Here is a 20,558-nt window from a genome sequence, read left to right as displayed (position 1 = left end):
CTTATCCCCATTTTAACAGTTTACAAGGTTAACAGTGTCCATTTGCTGCTGGTCTTGCCCCTCTGGGGTAGCTGTGTGCATCCCCATGGTGACGGCAAACTGCTGGACCCTCCCAGGGCTGAGGTAGCTGTCTGGCTCCACGCTGGAGCCATTTCCCCGCTCTGGTGTCTTCGGGTCGGGCCCAGAGTCCGCATGGTCCAGTTCTCCATATGACAGCAGGGCTGTCACAGTACCGCTGCTCCCAGTTACCTGGAGCTGTGGGGCGGTGGGTACCTCTTGGTTCTCACCGGGTGGGAGGAGGCCTTTACCCGTCCCACAGAGGGATCGTCTTTTCCTGCTTGGGCGGTGCTGCCCTCCTTTTTCCCCGCGGCGCTCTGTCTCTTCCTCTGGTGACGACCCACCTTGCGCCCATCCTCACCGTCGGAAGAGCTGCATGTGTCCTCGTCGTGTAGGTGTCACTTCCCCCCTCGCTGGGTGGCTTTGGGAGGTTTCCTCTTCCTGCTTTTCACAGTAATCCAATCCTCTGCTTCCTTTGGTCCCTTCTCTTCCATTTCCTCCGTCTGTCTTGCAGGAGCTTGGATCGGCTGCTGCACCTCCCCGCTGTCTGCCGTCAGCTCCGCTACAGCCCGTCCTTCCTTCTGGTTGCCTCCAGACACCGTTCCCGTGCTGTTTTGTGGTACCTTGCTGTTCTTGGGCGGTCCACAGCTCGTGTTGCCACCTCGTCTGCTGCTTCAAACCCGCAGCACTCCAGCAAAATCATCTTCACGAACACCATCCGATTGACCGGTGTGTGCTTCTCCACCTTCTTCACAGTCACCCTGACCTGTGTTGCGAATGCCCTGGCCTGGGCTGCGAGCGGCTGCCGAGGCCATAGCTCTGAGGTTGGCTGGTACCTGAATTGGCGTTAGGCCAAAGCCAGCATAAAGATCCACCAAGAGCAGGTCAGCACAACCAAACGATCCTCCAACGTCCAATCACGATCCAGCGATGGTCTCCAGCAGCTCCGACGACTCGCATCACGATCCCTATGGTTTCTCCCCCACCAGCACACGTCCGCTGCGTTGAACCTGCAGCACTCGAGCAGAATCTCTTCCTCTGGTCCTCAGGAACTACACATTATCTGAGAAAGGATAATATCCACTATGACTCAAGTGTTTGAGCTGGGCTGCTGAAATCTTCTTCCTCTCTGATGTCGGGCTGTCTCTTTTCAATGAAGGTGATTCTCACAGGTCAGGATGGATCTTCTCCTGATTTGGTGTTGCTGGTGTTGGACTGGAGTGCACAACACCAGGTATAGTCTAACATGTTTATTTGGAAGCACTAGCTTTTGGAGTGCTGCTTGCCCCTTGCCCCTGATCTTCTAGGATATTCTGAGGTCTTTGGCCAATGTGGTCATGAGCGGGATTCAAAGCATCCAATGGGATCATGTCAGTACCCTTCATTGTTGCCACAAAGTCTGATCAAAACTGAACAAATATACACCTTTGGGCTGGTTGTAACTGGTTTCCCTTGAACATTTGTGATCTCCTTTGTTCTTGGTTTCTAATGTTCTCTGTAGCCAATGGCTGCTGTTTAATTTGGTTAGGTCAGTTTTCTGTCAGGCCTGATATCTGTGGCTGTGGATCAATTTATAATGTCCAACTTTGAGCACGTGGTCACTTGACCACTGTATCTTTGTGGTAATTTGCAGGTTAGTTATCAGGACATGTCATGGTTACATATAAGTATAAACTTAATCATTGCCATTCACTTCCAAAGCCTCTCCTTTGTTTTTACTTTAATGGTTAGTTCAAACATAGTCAGCAAATTCATAGCAATAGTTAATTATAGCTTCTCTGACGTGATTCATTTCAACGGATGTATCCTTAATCCTCACCATTCTTTATGTGCATGCTGAACTTAAGCAGTACCATCTACAGACTTGGGAACATCTTTTACATGGGTGATAATCAGTGGCTATAAGGCACTGTACCTATTGTTTCCATAGGGCTGTTGGCCACTTGTTTGACATCAGTTATAGGCTGATAAAGAGCAACTTCTAGCATTAACATCAGAATGTCCTGACTTATGCCAATTTCGTAATATTATTGGTTTCCTATTGTGATATCCTAGACCCAATGATTTTCTCTCATTATTAAGGTCAGAAATGGGGATACCCACTATTGATTGTTAGGTGTTCAATTTGTAATGCCTTACATTAACATGAGTCTGTGTCCATATGCAGCAAGACCTGGACAACATCTAGCTTTGAGGTGATAAGTGGCAAGTAGTATTTATGTTACACAAGTGCCAAGCAATGACTATCTACAACAAGTGAAAATATAACCACTCTCCTTGAAATTCAATGGCATTATTATTACTGAATGCTCTGCCATCCATAACCTATTTGCTGCAGCTACAAGAATAGATCCGCGAGTTTGCATATTCTGCAGTGAGTTACTCTCTTTCTGACTCCCCAAAATCTTTTCACCAAATACATTGCAGAAGAGGGTGATGGAGTGGTCTTTCCTAGCTTCAAGGATAGCTGTGAATGTATTGCACTTATTATGTCAGCTCAGAAAGCAGACTGATCTGCGTGAATCTGTTTGGTGAATATATACATACAGTGAATAAGGTGATTGAAAACTATCTGTATCCACTACCTACCAGTGAAGATTTGCTTTCTAATTTAGCCAATAGAAAGCTGTTCAATAGGATAATTTTATCAAATGGAATTTGAATTAGCAATTAGAATTAACTGATAAGAGCAAGGAGCTACTTTATATCCATACACAATGTGGTTTTACCACTATGAAAGGTTATCATTTGGGGTACGTCCTACTGCTGCAATGTTCCAGTGCATCATGGATCAAAGGAGTAGTCTGCTTCTTAGGTGAGATTATAAGGAGCAGTAAGAGAGAGAAGGAGCACTTTGTAAGTTTGAACAAAGTCCTAGGTTTACTTCAAAAGTATGGCATCAAAACTCATGGTTTGTCTCATCATTTTAAATATATCACACTTGGGTTAGCAAATAGGTGGCAAAGGTATCCACACATACTGATAAGATGGAGGAGATTTTGAAAGAAAAGAATTCAGAAATCAAGGAAAGAAAAAAAACTCTCTGGGAAATTATGAGGGGTATGGATAGGATAAATAGACAAAGTCTTTTCCCTGGGGTCGGGGAGTCCAGAACTAGAGGGCATAGGTTTAGGGTGAGAGGGAAAAGATATAAAAGAGACCTATGGGGCAACTTTTTCATGCAGAGGGTGGTACGTATATGGAATAAGCTGCCAGAGGAAGTGGTGGAGGCTGGTACAATTGCAACATTTAAGAGGCATTTGGATAGGTATGTGAATAGGAAGGGTTTGGAGGGATATGGGCCGGGTGCTGGCAGGTGGGACTAGATTGGGTTGGGATATCTGGTCGGCATGGACAGGTTGGACTGAAGGGTCTGTTTCCATGCTGTACATCTCAATGACTCTATGACTGTTGGGTATTATTCTAAGTGCATCCAGTACATTTTCTCAGAATTGGAATAGTTTAGTCATGTTCTCTGGAGCATCAGAAAGTATTTGGAAAACTGAAAAAAAATGCTAACTTACAATGCAATTTTGATCCACCATAATGCCAAGAAGCAATTGATTTTAATGTGCTATGACTAACCACAGGGGTTAGGTGTGGTGTTTTCTTATATAGTGGAAGACAGTGTGGGGAATCCTGTAACACATGCATCATGTGCTTTAACAAGATCCAAGCAACATTACTCAGAATTTGAGAACTGGGAATGATTAGCATATATGGTGTCACACTATGTTCCCCAACTGTGTGTACGGTAGAAAGTTCACTTTGTTATCTAACTATGAAGCTCTTACAATCAGATTTGCTTTGAAGAATGGAGCGCAAGTGCAGCATGGATTTAGAGACAACCAGGATTATGATGACGTGTTAGCATTATATTAAAAATTACGAGTCAGCAAATCATACTAATATGAACATTTGTTTGAGATTTTCCATTACAACTGATCCATTTCTAGCCACTGCGTTACTTGTAAATTTAAATGCACAAATCGCATGCCAGTTTCTGTCAGAGAAATTAGTGAAATATCTCGTAAGAACATGGTATTCAAGTAAAGTGCTGCATTATGTCATGAATAGCTAGCTGAAAGATTGCGATAGTAAAATTCAGGAGTCATTATTTCATTAAGGTTTAAAGACAGCACACAAAATAAAAGTTTAAGAAGAAATTGTTTTTGGTATAAAAAGTAGATGATGAAGAGTTGGTGAAATATTGTGAAGTGTGTCTCAGAATGAGAAATTATTCAATTAAGTTTTGTTTCATTCCATGGTCAAACGCACACAAACCATGGAAACAAATACTTTTTGAATTTTATTTTGAAGTGAAAGGGAAAGAGTACTTTGTTTTGATCAATAACTATGGCAACTGGGTAAACGTTGACTGTATGCCCAATATCACAAATGCCAAGACTACTGTGGTTTTGAGAAATTGGTATGCAATTTACAGATTGCCAGAATTATTGGTACCAGTAAAAGGTCCACAGTTTATATTAGATGAGCTTAAAATAGCTTCAAGTTAGAATGGAGTCAAACACACTTTAATACAACCAAATCACCTAATATTGAATGGTGCTGCAAAAAGAACTGTACAAATTGTAAAGAGGTCTGTAACCATTTGCCAGGTGATAGACACGGCATTAGTTTTCATGCCTCTCTTTGATAGGGGTGAGACAATTTTCCATTCTTTTACAGAATCATCCCATAGTCTACTCATTTGTTCACCTTATGAGTTTGCATGCTGCTGAGCATGTATTAAGTTTTAGTTCAACATACAACATTAGCTTTATTTTGTCTTACCATTACTGATTACCCCAAATTACTCTTTGAAATTTCCTCCTTGAACATCTCTATCTCTGCATCTCCCTTGAACTTTAAAAACCTCTTAAAAGTCCACCTCTTTAATCTAGTCCTTGGCTAATACTTCTAAACTAATGTTATCTGACACAGCCTCTATTTTCATTATGTATATTTGTGAAGATCCAAAGATAGGGAGACTTCTGATAGGGGACAGGAAAACACATTTTATACAGACAATTTTGAGGCTGTGTTTTGCACTGTGTATCACACAGGCTAGATCAAAGCAAGATTATATCAGCCTTAAGTGCATGAAATAAAGAAAAATGAAGGCATGTGGGAACATGGCTTTAGGGCAATAAGAGGGTAAACACAAACATGGCCAGTTGGATCAAATGGTCTATTTCAAGATGTAATGTCTATGTTGTTACTTTTAAGTATATCTTACATAATGGGTGCTATATGAGTGTGAACTTTTTTACTTTATTAATCGTGTTTTCTATTCTGGATCAATGGAATGTAATGCAAATTAATATGAATAAATCCGGAAAAGAATAGATTGAAAAAATAATTGATAATCCTATGCAGATAAGTTCCTACGTGCTCAGTATACATCGTCAGTCTATTGCTTAATTCATCAATTTCTGAATTTTAACAATTTTTCAATAGCTTATCATTTATTTAATCCCTTGTGCTTAATTACGTATCCTGTTTGCTCTTTTACTGCTAAAGCCTTATGTTCCTTTAAGTAAACATTCTATATTGCGCATGAAAGCAGTGTTCTTTACTGAAGCTGAACCTTGAGAGAATGGGTTGACCTGTAAGACATAAGACGCTGTGGATTCTAGATCGTTGTGGTAATCGATGCCTGCTTAAAGTGACTATTACACTGGGATGTGAAGTGATATTTACTCAGGCGTCAGGACACAAACTATTTTTTTGTATCCCTGCAGGAGCTTTCCCTGTTTTCTCCTGCAGGGCAAGAATCCTTTGCTCAGAGAGACTAAGGATATTCTGTCCTATTATAGGGTGTCTTCCCCTCTCATCACCTAAAGGTGGTGAATGAGTAAGCTGCAGGTCAGTGGCCCAGCTGTTAGGGCTGGTGCATGTGAGGGAATAGCATTGAGGTGTTCCAAGAGAGAAGAGGCAGCATGGAAGTGATGCAGAGTTAGTGTCATGGGAGGATGAGGGCTAGCCAGAGCCAGTGAGGGAGAAGTGTTGCATGCAATAGAGGATGTGTAAAAACACAAGCATTGGTTGGGGGTGGATGCAGTGGCACTGCTAAGTGTGAGGTAGCAAAGAGAAGAGTATTGCACTTACAATGACAGAGAAAATCATTGACCTTCTTATTGCAATGGTGCCCAGTCTTCCTCACCGTGGAGATGGCGCTGATCAGGTGATGATTTCTGACAAGACTGGCAATGGTATGCTGACATGGTTTCCACTGCTATCCTTTCCTCTCTACCACCCCGTCCACAAAACCCGCCAGGTTCCACTCCAAAAGGTATGGTGTCAGCTTCTTCTTCTCTTAAACTTCTCCTAACACAGCCATGCAGCATAGTTGGCAGCATTCCAGCTGGTGCACAGTGGGGTTCGAAAGATGGCACAACCCCAAGACATGCTGATCTTATGGAGGTCCCCTGTTGAGCTACAGGTTCCTCACTGAACGGTGCACAGTTAGACAGAGCAGAATTAGGGTGATTCTCACTGCGAGGTCTCAAATGGCAATTAAGTCAGAAAAGAATTACAAGGATGTTGCCAGGATTGGAGGATTTGAAGTGTAGGGAGAGGTTGAATAGGCTGGGGCAGTTTTTCCTAGAGCTTCGGAGGCTGAGGGGTGATCTTATAGAGATTTATAAAAACATGAGGGGCATGGCTAGGATAAATGGATAAAGTCTTTTCCCTGGGGTGAGGGAGTCTAGAACTAGAGGGCATAAGTTTAGGGTGAAAGGGGAAAGATTTAAAAGAGACCTAAGGGGCAACGTTTTCATGCAGAGGGTGGTATGTGTATGGAATAAGCTGCCAGAGGAAGTAGTGGAGGCTGGTACATTTGCACCATTGAAAGGCATCTGGATGTGTATATGAATATGAAGGGTTTAGAGGGATATGGGCTGGGTGCTGGCAGGTGGGACTAGATTGGGTTGGGATATCTGGTCGACATGAATGAGTTGGACCGAAAAGCCTGTTTCCATGCTGTACATCTCTATGACTCTCTGACTCTAAGTCATGAATTCAGTAAGCTATGCCGAGAAACTTTATTCAACCCCAAGACGAAAATCACTCCACTAGACTCAATATGATTCTCACTTAATCAAAAACAATTAAGATTCAACCTGTGATAAATGGGGTTGTGACTTTACCCTGAAAGAACAAAATACTATTCATACTTTGCTGTCTGTCTGTGCATGATGACACGATGCTGTCAATACATTAACTTGATGAATACAGAATGATCAATGACTTCTTAATACACTGACGTCAGTTCTCACATTAGCATGTTTACACAAATGTTCAAATAAGTTTTTCATATAATTTTATTGTGCTTGATGCAAACTTAGAAGCAGAGTTTATTGACAAAAGAAAAATCAAGCATCCAACATTGTAAACATTAATTAAGGGCTACTGCCATAAATTATTGTCACACCAGGAACTAACATCCTGCACCTTTATACATTCAGATTATTTGGAACATAAACGAACACTGACAACCGCCAATGACACTAAAAAAGGTAATGTACACACAAGGATCTCTCAACATGCTTGTTAAATCTGTCTTTCGACTTGTTCAAGAGAAATATTGCATATGCATGCTTAAATATGCAGACTTTTATTCGTCATGCCAAGTGTTGTTTTATCAAAACTGCATGTTGTGTGTGCACAGCCTAGACTAGAATGAACTGAACTTTAAAATTGTATATAAGTGATGGAGAAATAGTCCGCAAAGCTTTATGCACAAAATGATCTTAAGGGTCCATACAACTGGTGAAGCCAAGGAAATGGATATTTTACATATGATTTCACAAATTAAACTAGTACACAAAATTAACACTTTTTTAAAAAATCATCTGTAGCTAAATTACAAATATTGAGTTTATTCAATTGAGTATTCTTCAATGTACTTTGACTCAATTTATTCTTTCCGAACTATTTCCTCTACTCAATGCTAAAAGTACAACAGTATTTTGTATTTTGGGGGTAAAATCATTAGCCAATGAATGTGTTTCGGGTTACATTCATCTTTCCCTAAATTTATTTTTCTAAATAATGACAGTTAATGCTAGTATCATTGCTGCAGGCTGGAACTTATCTGTGTTCTATCTTAACACCCATTTTAAGACTAGCAAGCTGCAACAGCTGATTAATTCCAAAGTTTCCAACCCTCACAATAATATCACATTACTTAAATGGAACAGGAGTCAATGCTTCAAATTCCGGGTTATGTTCGACAAGACTCTGCCCAGCCTTAGTCATACAGAATGGTATTTAATTGTGATGAGCACAACATCTCACCTGGTGGAGATTATTACAACAACATCCCCAGGAGAACCTACAGTAAAAGCAGTATTAAAATAGCAAATAACAAAATAAAAATTAAAACTAATCCAATTGACTTTGAATTTCATTGCTTTCTGTACACTGAATTGTTTTTGTTTCTCTATCTACCAATGGGCTCCCTGCCAAACGCATTAAAGTCAGGTTGGGAATATGTTGGCTTGGTGATGTGCAGTGTAATAGAATAGGAAAAGTTACTGGAAGCATGAAGTAAGCAAATAGTAAGGTCTGTGTATTTGCGATAAGAATGATCGTGCAGTGGGCATCAACTCTTAACTGGCAAATACTTAGAAGCTGACAAATTGCAATGGATGTAATGTTTTCTATACAAATCAAATACACCAGAGCCTAGTGTGTAGAATTTTTTTTTGACTTTTACAACCACAACAATGCTATTTGGATTGCAGAAAAAAAACGCAGACTGGAGGCTGTGGGATGTTTATGTTAAAAATAGCATGGAAATTGCTGAAGATGCATTTTCTGAGGATTGATGGTTGACTACTCACAAATTTTAAAAGTAACAAAGCTGCCTTTACTAATGATTATGCAACAAACCAAAATGTGGACTATTTGGGGAGGGGAGGGTAATCTTTGTATAAAAGTGGATTGCCAGACTCGAGTAAATTTTATTTGTTCATTGCAATGCAAATAATAAGATATATTGTGCTGCCCACTGCTTTACAAGATTGTTGCAACAGTCAGCACTAACTCCACTGTTATTGATTGCATGCATCAGCAAGGGGTCTGGTATCACACATGAGTAATGTTGCTTAAAGTTGGTCTACTCCTGCTAAAGTGGAGGTGCATTGTGGCTGCGAGAAATGGTGGCAGTATTTTCCCAGGTGAGAACCAGTTGCCAGAAAGAGTCCAGTGCTGCCCTGGCCCTCCACTGCTGCAGCTTCCTGTTCCTCCTGTGGCTTGTGAGATTGATCCAGTTCTACAATTGCAGGAGGTATTACCTGGTGCCTCATTTTGCTAGCTTGTGTGCAACAAGTCAGCAAAGTGGTTCAGTGGTTAATACTACTGCTTCACAGCACCAGGGATCTGGGTTCAATTCCTGCCTTGGGCAGCTGGCTGTGTGGAGTCTGCACATTGTCTGCATGGGTTTTCTCCCATGATCCAAAGATGAACTGGTCATGCTAAATTGCTCCTAATGTTGGGTGCATGAGTCAGGGGTAAATATAGGGTAGGGGAATAGGTCTGGATGGGTTACTGTTTGGTGGGTCGGTGTGGACTTGTTGGGCCAAATGGCCTGTTTCCATGCTGTAGGGAATCTAATCTAAATTCAGGAGGTTTCTTTTTATGGGCGGCACGGTGGCTCAGTGGTTAGCACTGCAGCCTTACAGCGCTCAGGAGCTGGGTTCGATTCCAGCCTCGGGCGACTGTCTGTGTGGAGTGTGCACATTCTCCCCGTGTCTGCGTGGGTTTCCTCTGGGTGCTCTGGTATCCTCCCACAGTCCAAAGATGTGCAGGTCAGGTAGATTGGCCATGCTAAATTGCCCATTAGTCAGAGGGAAATGGGTCTGGGTGGGTTACTCTTCGGAGGGTCAGTGTGGACCTGTTTCCACACTGGAGGGAATCTAATCTTAAAAAACATCTCAAATTGATGACAGATCAGTACTGCAGAACACCATCTGCTCTGGTAAACTATTCAAACCCCGCTTGAGGAATTCAATGATATTTCTGATGGCTGAGTAACTCTCACTTTGAGCATTCAGTTAGGTTCTATAATTTCTCACTCTGGCTAAAGAACACTTAAGTCAGCTGAGACAAGGAGAATATTCATTTTAATTAGGAAACATCTTACTGTGACTTCATCTTACTGTGAGACTGCAAGAGTGGGAGCAAGATCATGTGATGATGTAAACTGACCATTTGCTTATCACACAGTCAGACTTACCCCTTACACAATAGTTTGTGAAGGTTTCTCTTGTACGTCATAAGCCACGATAACGAAGGGTATTCCTTGTCATTTTCATAGCCAGCCATATACATTGCGCAAGAGTTCAAAGCTCTGCAGGATGGACGCCAATTCACTGAGAAACCCTGATTATCCGGCATTCGATTATCCACATACCAGATTATCAGGCAAGATCGCAAGGTCCCGATACTTGGCTAAACTATGTTATCTGACATTCAATTATCCAGAATTTAATTAAACAATTGAAATACTCCCTGCCCATGGCCTGCAGATACTTGAGGGTCCTCTGATTAGAAGAAAATTTGTTCATGGGTTTCACCCACTGGCACCTCAGCATTTTTTGCACATTCCTACTTGCCATAATGAACCACCTTTCTTGCACCACTATAATTCACGTCGTTTAGGGTCCTCTCATTAGAAGTAGATCATGGCAACTGCATGGATTAGAGGCATTTACCAAACTGATGTGCTGCCACAAACTTCACATTGAGGAAAATGCAATTTCTTTCTCATCCAGAACTAATGCAAATTTAAATGAGTGGTTTGTATGACTATATGAGTATAATCAATAGCTTCCCAGATCAGGAGAAATCCTACAATCCTGTCCAATCCTAAAGCCTTCTAACTCTGTTTTTCCCCAGCAACACAGAAAGAAAGGCAGATATTCATCAGAGTATGTTGTGATATGTGTGCAAGTAAACTGTGATAACCTGCAAGCAGCAAAAACATAAATGAAGTGCTCCTGTGACCTTGAACATGGCAATGTTGTCCTATCTGTGTGATGGCATTTCCTATTCCTCTCAATGAGGTCAAGAATCTCTGCAATGATCTCTTGGCTGAGGGAGCTTCATACGTTGGTCTTGGCTCATGTGAATGGAAGGATATTGGTCTGAAAACCCTGGGTGGATAGGGCTTGCTGCTGAGAGACCTCCTCACACTCTGATCCACCTCCTTCACAACCGGAACTGCTCTTCCCAAGTACAACTCCTCGTCCAATTCTTCAAGCAGACAAAGCTGTTGATGACCCCCTTCCTTGGGTGAACTTTATAAACAGTCCAATGAGATAGAGCACCATAGCACTTTTTCTTTCTCAAGTGCTTTGAACATTTCTGAGAAACTGGTTATTAAAGTCTGGCAAAATGTCCATGAAGTTTCCCAATACACATTAAAAAATTTGTCTTTGAACACTTATATAGTCAGTCAAGCTCAAACACCAATGAACATTGAAAGCTACACTTGGTTTCAAAAAGCATTCCTGAATATCTATTGGTTTATTCCTGTTCAGTAACCCCCGATAAAAACTGACTAATTGAAGCACTACCCACTAAAATTCCATGCCGTTTCTTCAATATTGGCCCTTTGGTGATCATTTGGAAGGTTGTTGCTAACTGAACCTTCAACTTCTTTGCTAAGATAGAATATTGAGCTAAATGTAAGACAAACTGGTGTTGAAGACCACCTATTTAGGCCTGAAAAGTATTCCAATAATTGGGTTGCCTTGGATTACATGAATGTCTATAATCACATACATCAATACAGCAGGCATAAGTGAGGACTGCAGATGTTGGAGATCAGAGTCTAGATTAGAGTGGTGCTGAAAAAGTACCGCAGGTCAGGCAGCATCCGAAGAGCAGGAATAAAATCAAGAATTTCCTGATGAAGGGCTTTTGCCTGAAAAGTCGATTTTCAAGCTCCTCAGATGCTGCCTGACCTGCTGTGCTTTTCCAACACCACTCTAATCTACATCAATGGAGTCCCATACATCCAAAGGTTATTGAAACAGACACCAGAGTTGCTGTGAGTTTCACACAGCAATGATGTTGAACACTGACACATTACAACCACAGATACTGGATTCAGAATGTTTGGGCTAGTTTTAATATTTGGTCTTTTGATTGCTCAGAAACACTCATTCTCATTTAGTGAAGCAACATGCAGCAACCTTTCAGCTGGTTGAACGTGCACAGGCATGTCCACGTGTCTGAAGGGTTGGCACAGAAGTATGCTTTCAATGTGGAACATTAATTTTATGATTTAAGACTATAGGTCACAGTATTAATACAAACTGCTTTCGCACTATTTCAAATTTGAGTCACAAAAGATAGCACATACTCTGGGCTGTTGAATGGCACCACATAGCCAGAGAAAGATCAAAGCACAGAGAAAAAGATATTCAGGCCGTCTTGTCTACACTGGCTGAATAAAGTAGCTGCCCATTCCAATCCCAGTTACCAGCACCTGGCCCATAGCCTTGCAGCTTACAGTGCTTAAATGCAAACACAGGTTCCTTTCAAATGAGTTTCCACCACAACCGCCACACTAGACAGTGAATTCCAGACACCTACCACCCACAAACTTTTCCAAGGTTTTTACAGTGAGAATCACTTATCAAAAAGGCAAATAACTGACTCTGGATTTATTGTATCTGTGAAGACTTCAACTATACATACTGTAATGGGACATCCCTGACAGTAACCTCTGGACCTCGCTCTTTGTCTGGGCATGTGTGGACATGGGAGTTGCTGTCAGTTTCACAAAGCAATTATGTTGAATGCTGACAGTTTCATCATGACAACTACAAATTCCATGTTAAATATGTCAAATTAGTATTGCAAAAGCTATTTTTATGATTTGTCATTGTAAATTTAGTAACTTAGGTAAATTAAGTCAAGCCTAGCACACTTTTAATTTTAATACCTGATTTCTTTGATAAATTTCATATCATCACTTTCCATTTTCCACTTATTTACTCAGTTTAAATTTTTTGTTTGACTGTCACTTTTGTCGTGATTTAAAAGTTCCCAGACTTTTAAACAAGTGTTCCTCTTTTGCAGAGCAATTCAGTGCTGAACTTCAAGTGTCCTGAAGAAACAGTTTTGTGGAAGACTGTAAGGTCAGGGTAATAGATTGTATTGATTTTTCTCAAGAGCTTCTTTGACCTTAGTGACCACACATCAATGCTCAATTTGTTCAAGGACAAAAATAATCTTTTCTATTTGTTCTATGTGATACTCCTTGAAACCAATGTGTTAAAAAAAATGTTTGTCTTCCTTTCAAACACAATCTGGGCACTGAGAGACAGAATAACATGACAACTGATTTGATCAAAGATCCACAGGGGAACCACTTCCACTCCAAGATAACTTCTACAAGTAACTTTTATTTTGTTGCTGATGTGATATTTGACTGGTTGATTACTAATTAATTTTATAGTATTGATTGAATATATTCAAAGGTCCATTAAAGAAAATGTTAACATTTTAAATTCAGATGACAGATTTAAATACCAGTGAAATTGTTTCCAACATCACAGAAACAAATTAACAAAATAATGTTGTGTACGTTATCGTGTGATGTAATCTAGGCGATATTTTAATCATCTTTGAATCAATATTTGAAGCTGCATAAATCTACAACAGGATGTTCTGCAAATTCAGTTTATTTTATGTAGGCTATTAATTTAACGTCAAGACGTGGATACATAAAAACGTTAAAAAAAGTCCTGCTTTTGGCTTTTCTTCATTTTCTCAGTTCTCATTTTTCACATGATAGTTTTAATAATCTGCACAAAATTTTTAACAGTATGTGTTAAATGTTCCCATGATAAGATTCAAGAGTTAGCCTGACATTGATATTGGGGAAAATTAGCCTCCGATCAGAAGTGGATGTCATACAGTCATAGAGTCATAGAGATGTACAGCACGGAAACAGGCCCTTCGGTTCAACTCATCCATGCTGACCAAATATCCGAACCCAACCTAGTCCCACCTGCCAGCACCCGGTCAATATCCTTCCAAACCCTTCCTATTCCTATACCCATCCAGATGACTCTTAAATGTTGCAATTGAAGCCTCCACCACTTCCTCTGGCAACTCATTCCATACATGTACCACCTGCCGTGTGAAAAGGTTGCCTCCTTAGGTCTCTTTTGTATCTTTTCCCTCTCACCCTAAACCTATGCCCTCTAGTTCTGGACACCCCACCCCAGGGAAAAGACTTTGTCTATTTATCCTATCCATGCCCTTCATGATTTTGTAAACCTCCATAAGGTCACCCCTCAATCTCAGATGCTCCAGGGAAAACAGCCCCAGCCTGTTCAGCCTCTCCCCAAAGCTCAAATCCACCAACTCTGCCTTGTAAACCTTTTCTGAATCCTTTCAAGTTTCACAACGTCTTTCCGATAGGAAGGGGATCAGAATTGCATGCAATATTCCAACAGTGGCCTAGCAGCCTAACAGCCACAACATGACCTCCCAACTCCTGTCCTCAATACTCTGACCAATAAAGGAAAGCATACCAAACACCTTCTTCACTATCCTATCTACCTGTGACTCCACTTTCAAGGAGCTATGAACCTGCACTCCACGGTCGCTTTGTTCAGCAACACTCCCTAGGGCCTTACCAAATATCTGGTTGGCATGGCTGGATTGGACCGAAGGGTATGTTTCCGTACTGTATATATATATATATATATATATATATATGACTCTATGAATCTATTAAGTGTATAAGTCCTGGTAAGATTTGCCTTCCCAAAATGCAACACCTCACATTTATCTAAATTAAACTCCATCTGACACTTCTCAGCCCATTGGCCCATCTGGTCAAGATCCTGTTGTAATCTGAGATAACCCTCTTCGCAGTCCACTACACTTCTAATTTTGATGTCATCTGCAAACTTACTGACTATACCTCCTATGTTCACATTCAAATCATTTATATAAATGATGAAAAGCAATGGACCAATCACCGATCTTTGTGGCACTCCACTGGTCGTAGGCCTCCAGTCTGAAAAACAACCGTCAACCACCACCCTCTGTCTTCTACCTTTGAGCCAGTTCTGTATCCAAATGGTGAGTTCTCCCTGTATTCCATGAGATCTAACTATCCCTAATCAGTCCTTGCCTTTCCAAATACATGTACATCCTGTCCCTCAGAATTCCCTCCAACAACTTTCCCACCACTGACATCAGGCTCACTGGTTGATAGTTCCCTGGCTTGTCCATATCACCTTTCTTATACAGTGGCACTACGTTAGCCAACCTCCAGTCTTCCGGTACCTCACCTGTGACTATCGATGATCCAAATATCTCAGCAAGAAGCCCAGCAATCACTTCTTTAACTTTACACAGAGTTCTAGGGTACACCTGATTGAATGTGTCAGTGGAGAAAATGTCAGGGTCCATTCTGAAAGATTTAAAAGCAGAACAGTGTTTGTAAAATACTGACAGGATCAGACAGAGTCAGATTGGACTTGATCAATCCTCCAGAATCTTTTGGGGACGTAAAGAGTAGAGTTGATAAGGAAGAACCAGAGGATGTGGTTAACTTGGACTTAGAATCATAGATTAGCATGAAACAGACCCTTTGGTCCAACTCGTCCATGTCGACCAGATATCCTAAATTAATCAGCTTCAGACTGATCTCTTTTCTCACTATCACTCTGTGTCCCACCCCCCCCCCACCTTACTAGTTTAAATCCTTCTGTATAGCTCTAGCAAATCCTCCACCAGTATATTAGTCCCCTTCGAATTCAGGTATAATCTGTCTTTCTTGTACAGGTCACGTACACCCCAGAAGAGATTCCAATGATTCAAAATTGTGAATCCTTCTCCCCTGAACTAGCTCCTCAGCCACACATTCATCTGCTCTATCCTCCAGTTCCTACTCTCACTGGGATTTGGCACCAAGAGTAATCCTGGTATTACTACCCTTAAGCACCTGCTTTTTAACCTCCTACCTAATATCCTGTATTCTCTCCTCAGAACCTCATCCTTTTCTTCTCCTATGTCATTGCTTCCAGTATGTTCAATAACCTCCTGCTCATCCCTCGCCCCTTCTCTGAGACATCCTTGACCCTCGCACCAGAAAAACAACAAACCATTCTGATGTCTCATTGTTGGCTTGTAGACTGTCTGTCCATTTCTCTGACTAGATAGTGTTCTACCATAGTTAATCGCTTAGAATCTGACGCACCCCTCGTTACATTAGAGCCAGTCTTAGTACCAGAAACTTAGCTGTCCATGCTACATTCCCAAGAGTTCATCGCCCCCTACATTTTCCCAAATTGCATAGTTGTTTGAGATCGGGATAGCCTTCGGAGACTTCTGGACTACCTGCCCACTTCTCCTGCCTTTCCTCAGAGTAACCCATCTCCCTGACTGTATCTGAGGTTCTTATACCTTCTTGAAATTGTCATCCATCACACTCCTGTAACTTCCTCAGTGCCTCTCACTGCCGCTCCAAGAAATCCATGCAATCCAAGAGGATTCACAACCACACACTTTCTGCAGATATGATCATCAGGAATATCAAAATTCTGCCTCACCTCCCACATCTGGCAGGCAGAGCACATCATTTTATTAAAAGCCATTTTTTCACCTTAACAATCTACAGACCCAGAAGATAGCACTGTCTTACTGCTCTAAAAACACTGCTCTGGGATCACTTGGTACATACATCTTATAGTTTAAGAAAGTTTAATCAAGAGATGGATCTCAATAAACGTATAAACAAAATTACTGTAGATGTACAGAAAACACTGGTAAGGTTAGTCTTCAAACAAGCCACCTTCACCTACTTATCGGTGCACGGGACAGAGAGCACATGCTGTCAATCAATGTCACTCGTGCCTTCAAGGGATTGGAAGCTCAGACACCACCTCCCACTCTCCAAACTGGTGATCAGGCAGTTGCAAAGTCACCCCCATACATAAGACACATAGAATCTATGAGAAGCTTTAACTCCAGTTACAGGTTAACCGATAGATTCATTCATGAATCCATAAACAGCACAATGGGAAAGAGCCAACCTGTGGCTGGAGACGCAGCTCCTCCATAGATTCTTTCCTTCTCGTGTACGAAGATGATCTTGCTCTGAGTGGTTGCAAGAGCAGCTGAGATGTCAAATTTCCGCAGTGACTAGGTTTTTGGATTTTGGTCAGCAAAGTTCAGTCTAAGTCTAATCCAGGCCTGTGGGTCATGGACTGGGGATGTATTTAGCCAAGTCATGGCTTAGCGTGTGTACTCAGCCTGGTCCAGGATGGAGGCCTGTGGATGGGTCACATGAAGTCACTTGCAGGCTTGGCAGGGATATGCTTTGGGACAGGCAATGGGAGTGCATTGAGGCCTCAGAGGATGTCATTAACTGGGTCAGAGCTTGTGACCTGTTGCTATAGGGATTGATAAACTAAGGGAAGGCTTCAAGGGGAGGGTTATAGGGAAGGAAGTGCTAGCAAACTGGGTGTAAGAAGAAAGCAGTAAGAGGAAGAAAGGGAAGAGGAAAGCTGCAAAGGAGAGAAAATGGTTTTAAACCTGTCAAAATTAGAATATTCAACTAACTGGGAATGATGAAACCGTGAAATCAAAGAGGTAATGAATTCCTTAAAAGTGAATATAGAAACATTAGCTTACGTTTTCATAAGCACAAGATGGGAAAAATGTAATTGATATGATTATAAGGAATGTTGTGTCAATTATTAAGCACAAATCTAGAATTGAGATCCAAGATACAGTAAAAAGAATAGGATTTGTGTGGTTGAATATTACCTAGCTTTCTGCTATGCAGTGGAAATGCATTAATTGTGACCTCATCAGTCTGTGGAAGGTGTGTTTCGGGCGATATTTTTTTTAATGTAGAAGTGTGTCAGTCATTTTGGGGAAAGAAATTGCTAACTTATGTCTGTTGTCTTGTGAGAATTTGAATTCAGTGGTGTCCAGGAAATTAGTGTTTTGCTTTTCTGCTGTTAACTCTGAGTTTAATGAAGAGTTGTTCATTGAGGACGTTGATGAATTCTTATTATTCTGTTTCTGGTTACAAATGCACGATAGGTCAATGCAAATGCAGAGGTTATTATTACAATATAATTACATCACCTAATAAATAAGTGATGCACTGTTTTATTGTATAGCATCCAAAATACAACAAGAAGGAGCTCAACAGAAGCTGTTGTGGAGCAGAGGTAGGAATAACGGTCATGGAAAAGGAAGTACTCATAATTCTCTGCCAGTGGCTCAGCTGCTATATTATACCTGTTAGCCTACCCTTCACCCATCTGGCATCCTTTTTAGTGGATTAGTTGGAAATATATGAAGATAGGAAGGAGTGTGTATGAGATGTCACAAGACAACATTCATTAACCTTAGCATCCCATAAAGTCATTCAGTTTCTTGTAAGAGTACTGCTGGGTCCACAGGTCCAGATGTTGTTTGTCTAGATGAAGTCTTCCTGATTCCCTGCAGGACTATGGCATTGTGAATTCTGTCCACCTACGTCAATAAATCCTCTTGTGCTGCATACATCATGTTGGAGCCCCCTCTCTTATTTCCTATGTTTAACTTGTGGCAATATAATGCTGTGCAGTTTCCCTTTCAGAGGCTTGGGCTGCCTTTAAGAAGAGCTAGCTAACTGCATGGTGTACAATTGTCACAAAGCTGTCTGGCCCCTTGTTGAGTTCAGAGGCAGCTGAGGCCACACAGGAATAGGTAGCACTAAAGATAGTTGGGCTGACGTAACAGCAACATTAACAGGTCATGACCTGAAATGTTGACTCTGTTTCACCCCCTGGTGGAGCTGCCTGATCTGCTAAGTATTTCTGGGATATTCTGTTTGATTTCTAAATTCCAGCATTTTACCAGAATTCCCAGTATTTTGTTTTTGGAATAGTGTTAATAGTATGAGAATTCAAAATTTCCGTGCAGCCTATGTCCAAGAGAATCAATATGGGCAGGTGGTAAATCACAGCCCCAAATGACTTGGCAAAGGAATTTTTAACCCACATAGTTAACAGATAAGTTTGTAACATTGGGTTACTCTTCTGTCTTACAGTTAGGTATTGCAGCTTTAACCATTTAGAAAATGGGTACAACTAGTGTTGCCACCCACTGAGTGATCACTTCAGCTTTGCCCAATATTTCTTGAAGTCTGCAAACACAATATGATCATTGTCTTGAAAAGGCAGCAAAACAAAAAAAGTAAAACACCAAATAAAGCCACATGAAAAGCATCTGAAATCACGTGCTTGCATGCACTTCTTCCCAAGTGTGCACACCACCACATTGGAAACATTGGGCATATGGTGGTAATTATGTGAAGCAGCCACAAACACATGTGGAGTGTGTAGTCCAAATCAAATTTTGTTTTTTTTGGTGAGAGAGACAATCCTTAGTGTTACTAGTATTTGTACCCTGGAGAACATTCCCTTTGAGTTTGTGAGTCGATACATTGACATCTTTTAATTTTATTCTTGATTTTGTATTACTTACGTTTTAGGAGACACACAGGAACAGTTTTCTAATTTTATTTTCTCTCCTTAGAGTCATATAGTCATAGTGTTTTACAGCACGAAAACAGTCCCTTCGGTGCAACTCATCTCTACCAACCAGATATCCTAAACTGATCTGGTCTCATTTGCCAGCATATGCTCCATATTCCTCTAAACCCTCCATGTTCATGTACCCATTCAGCTCCCTTTTAAATGCTTCCTTCACTTCCTCTGGCAGCTCAATCCATACATGCACCACTCTCTGCGAAAAAGTTACACTGCAGGTCCATTTAAATCTTTCCTCTCTCACCTTAAACCTGTGCCCTCTAACTTTGGATTCCACTACCTTAGGAAAAAAACTTAACTATGCATCTTATCCAGGCCCCTCATTATTTTATGAACCTCTACAGGGTCATCCTTCATCCTCTACGCCCCAGGGAAAAAAAAGCCCTATACTTTTCAGCGTCTCTCTATCACTGATACCCTCCAAGCTCAGCAACATTCCTGTAAATCTTTTCTGAACACTTTCAACAATATCCTTCCTGCTACAGAGAGACTAGAGTTTATTGTAGTATTCTAAAAATGGCCTAACCAATGTCCTATGTAGCCGTAACATTACATCCCAACTCCTATACTCAATGCACTGACCAATAAAGGCAATGAGGTTTTATGACACCCATAGTTCTATGTACAGTGTGACTGGTTATTAATTATTAAGTGTTGAAAATGGAATCTGAAAGCTGCACACACACTTCTAATACCAAGTATGCTGGATGCCAATTTCTTAGATGTTAAAGCAAGTATGTACAATGCTGTCTGACAACAGGTGGAATGAGGAGCTCAAACATCAATTAATCATGATTTGATACCAGTCACTGCCACTTTACATCTCTACACGATGCCCTATCAAACAGCTGAACAAGACCAATGAATCCACCCCCTATCCCTGCCTCACCAATGCAAGTTAAGAGGTTA

The 20,558-nt window shown here is 41.1% G+C and overlaps 1 long non-coding RNA gene across 2 annotated transcripts in view; it reads left to right on the top strand.

Annotated features, from left to right (window-relative positions):
- Positions 1-20,558, top strand: part of LOC122561498 — a 77,409-nt gene that overhangs the window by 28,210 nt on the left and 28,641 nt on the right. Inside the window, exons 3-4 of one of the 2 annotated variants that reach the window (XR_006315016.1) lie at positions 7,527-7,577; positions 13,156-13,214. This is a non-coding gene — a long non-coding RNA (uncharacterized LOC122561498). The remainder of the gene's footprint in view (positions 1-7,526; positions 7,578-13,155; positions 13,215-20,558) is intronic. The other variant, XR_006315017.1, reaches the window with a different exon arrangement.

Source organism: Chiloscyllium plagiosum, chromosome 23, assembly GCF_004010195.1.
Source record: "Chiloscyllium plagiosum isolate BGI_BamShark_2017 chromosome 23, ASM401019v2, whole genome shotgun sequence".
In the NCBI taxonomy this organism is placed as follows: Eukaryota; Metazoa; Chordata; class Chondrichthyes; order Orectolobiformes; family Hemiscylliidae; genus Chiloscyllium; species Chiloscyllium plagiosum.
This window is presented reverse-complemented; position numbering and strand designations above follow the sequence as displayed.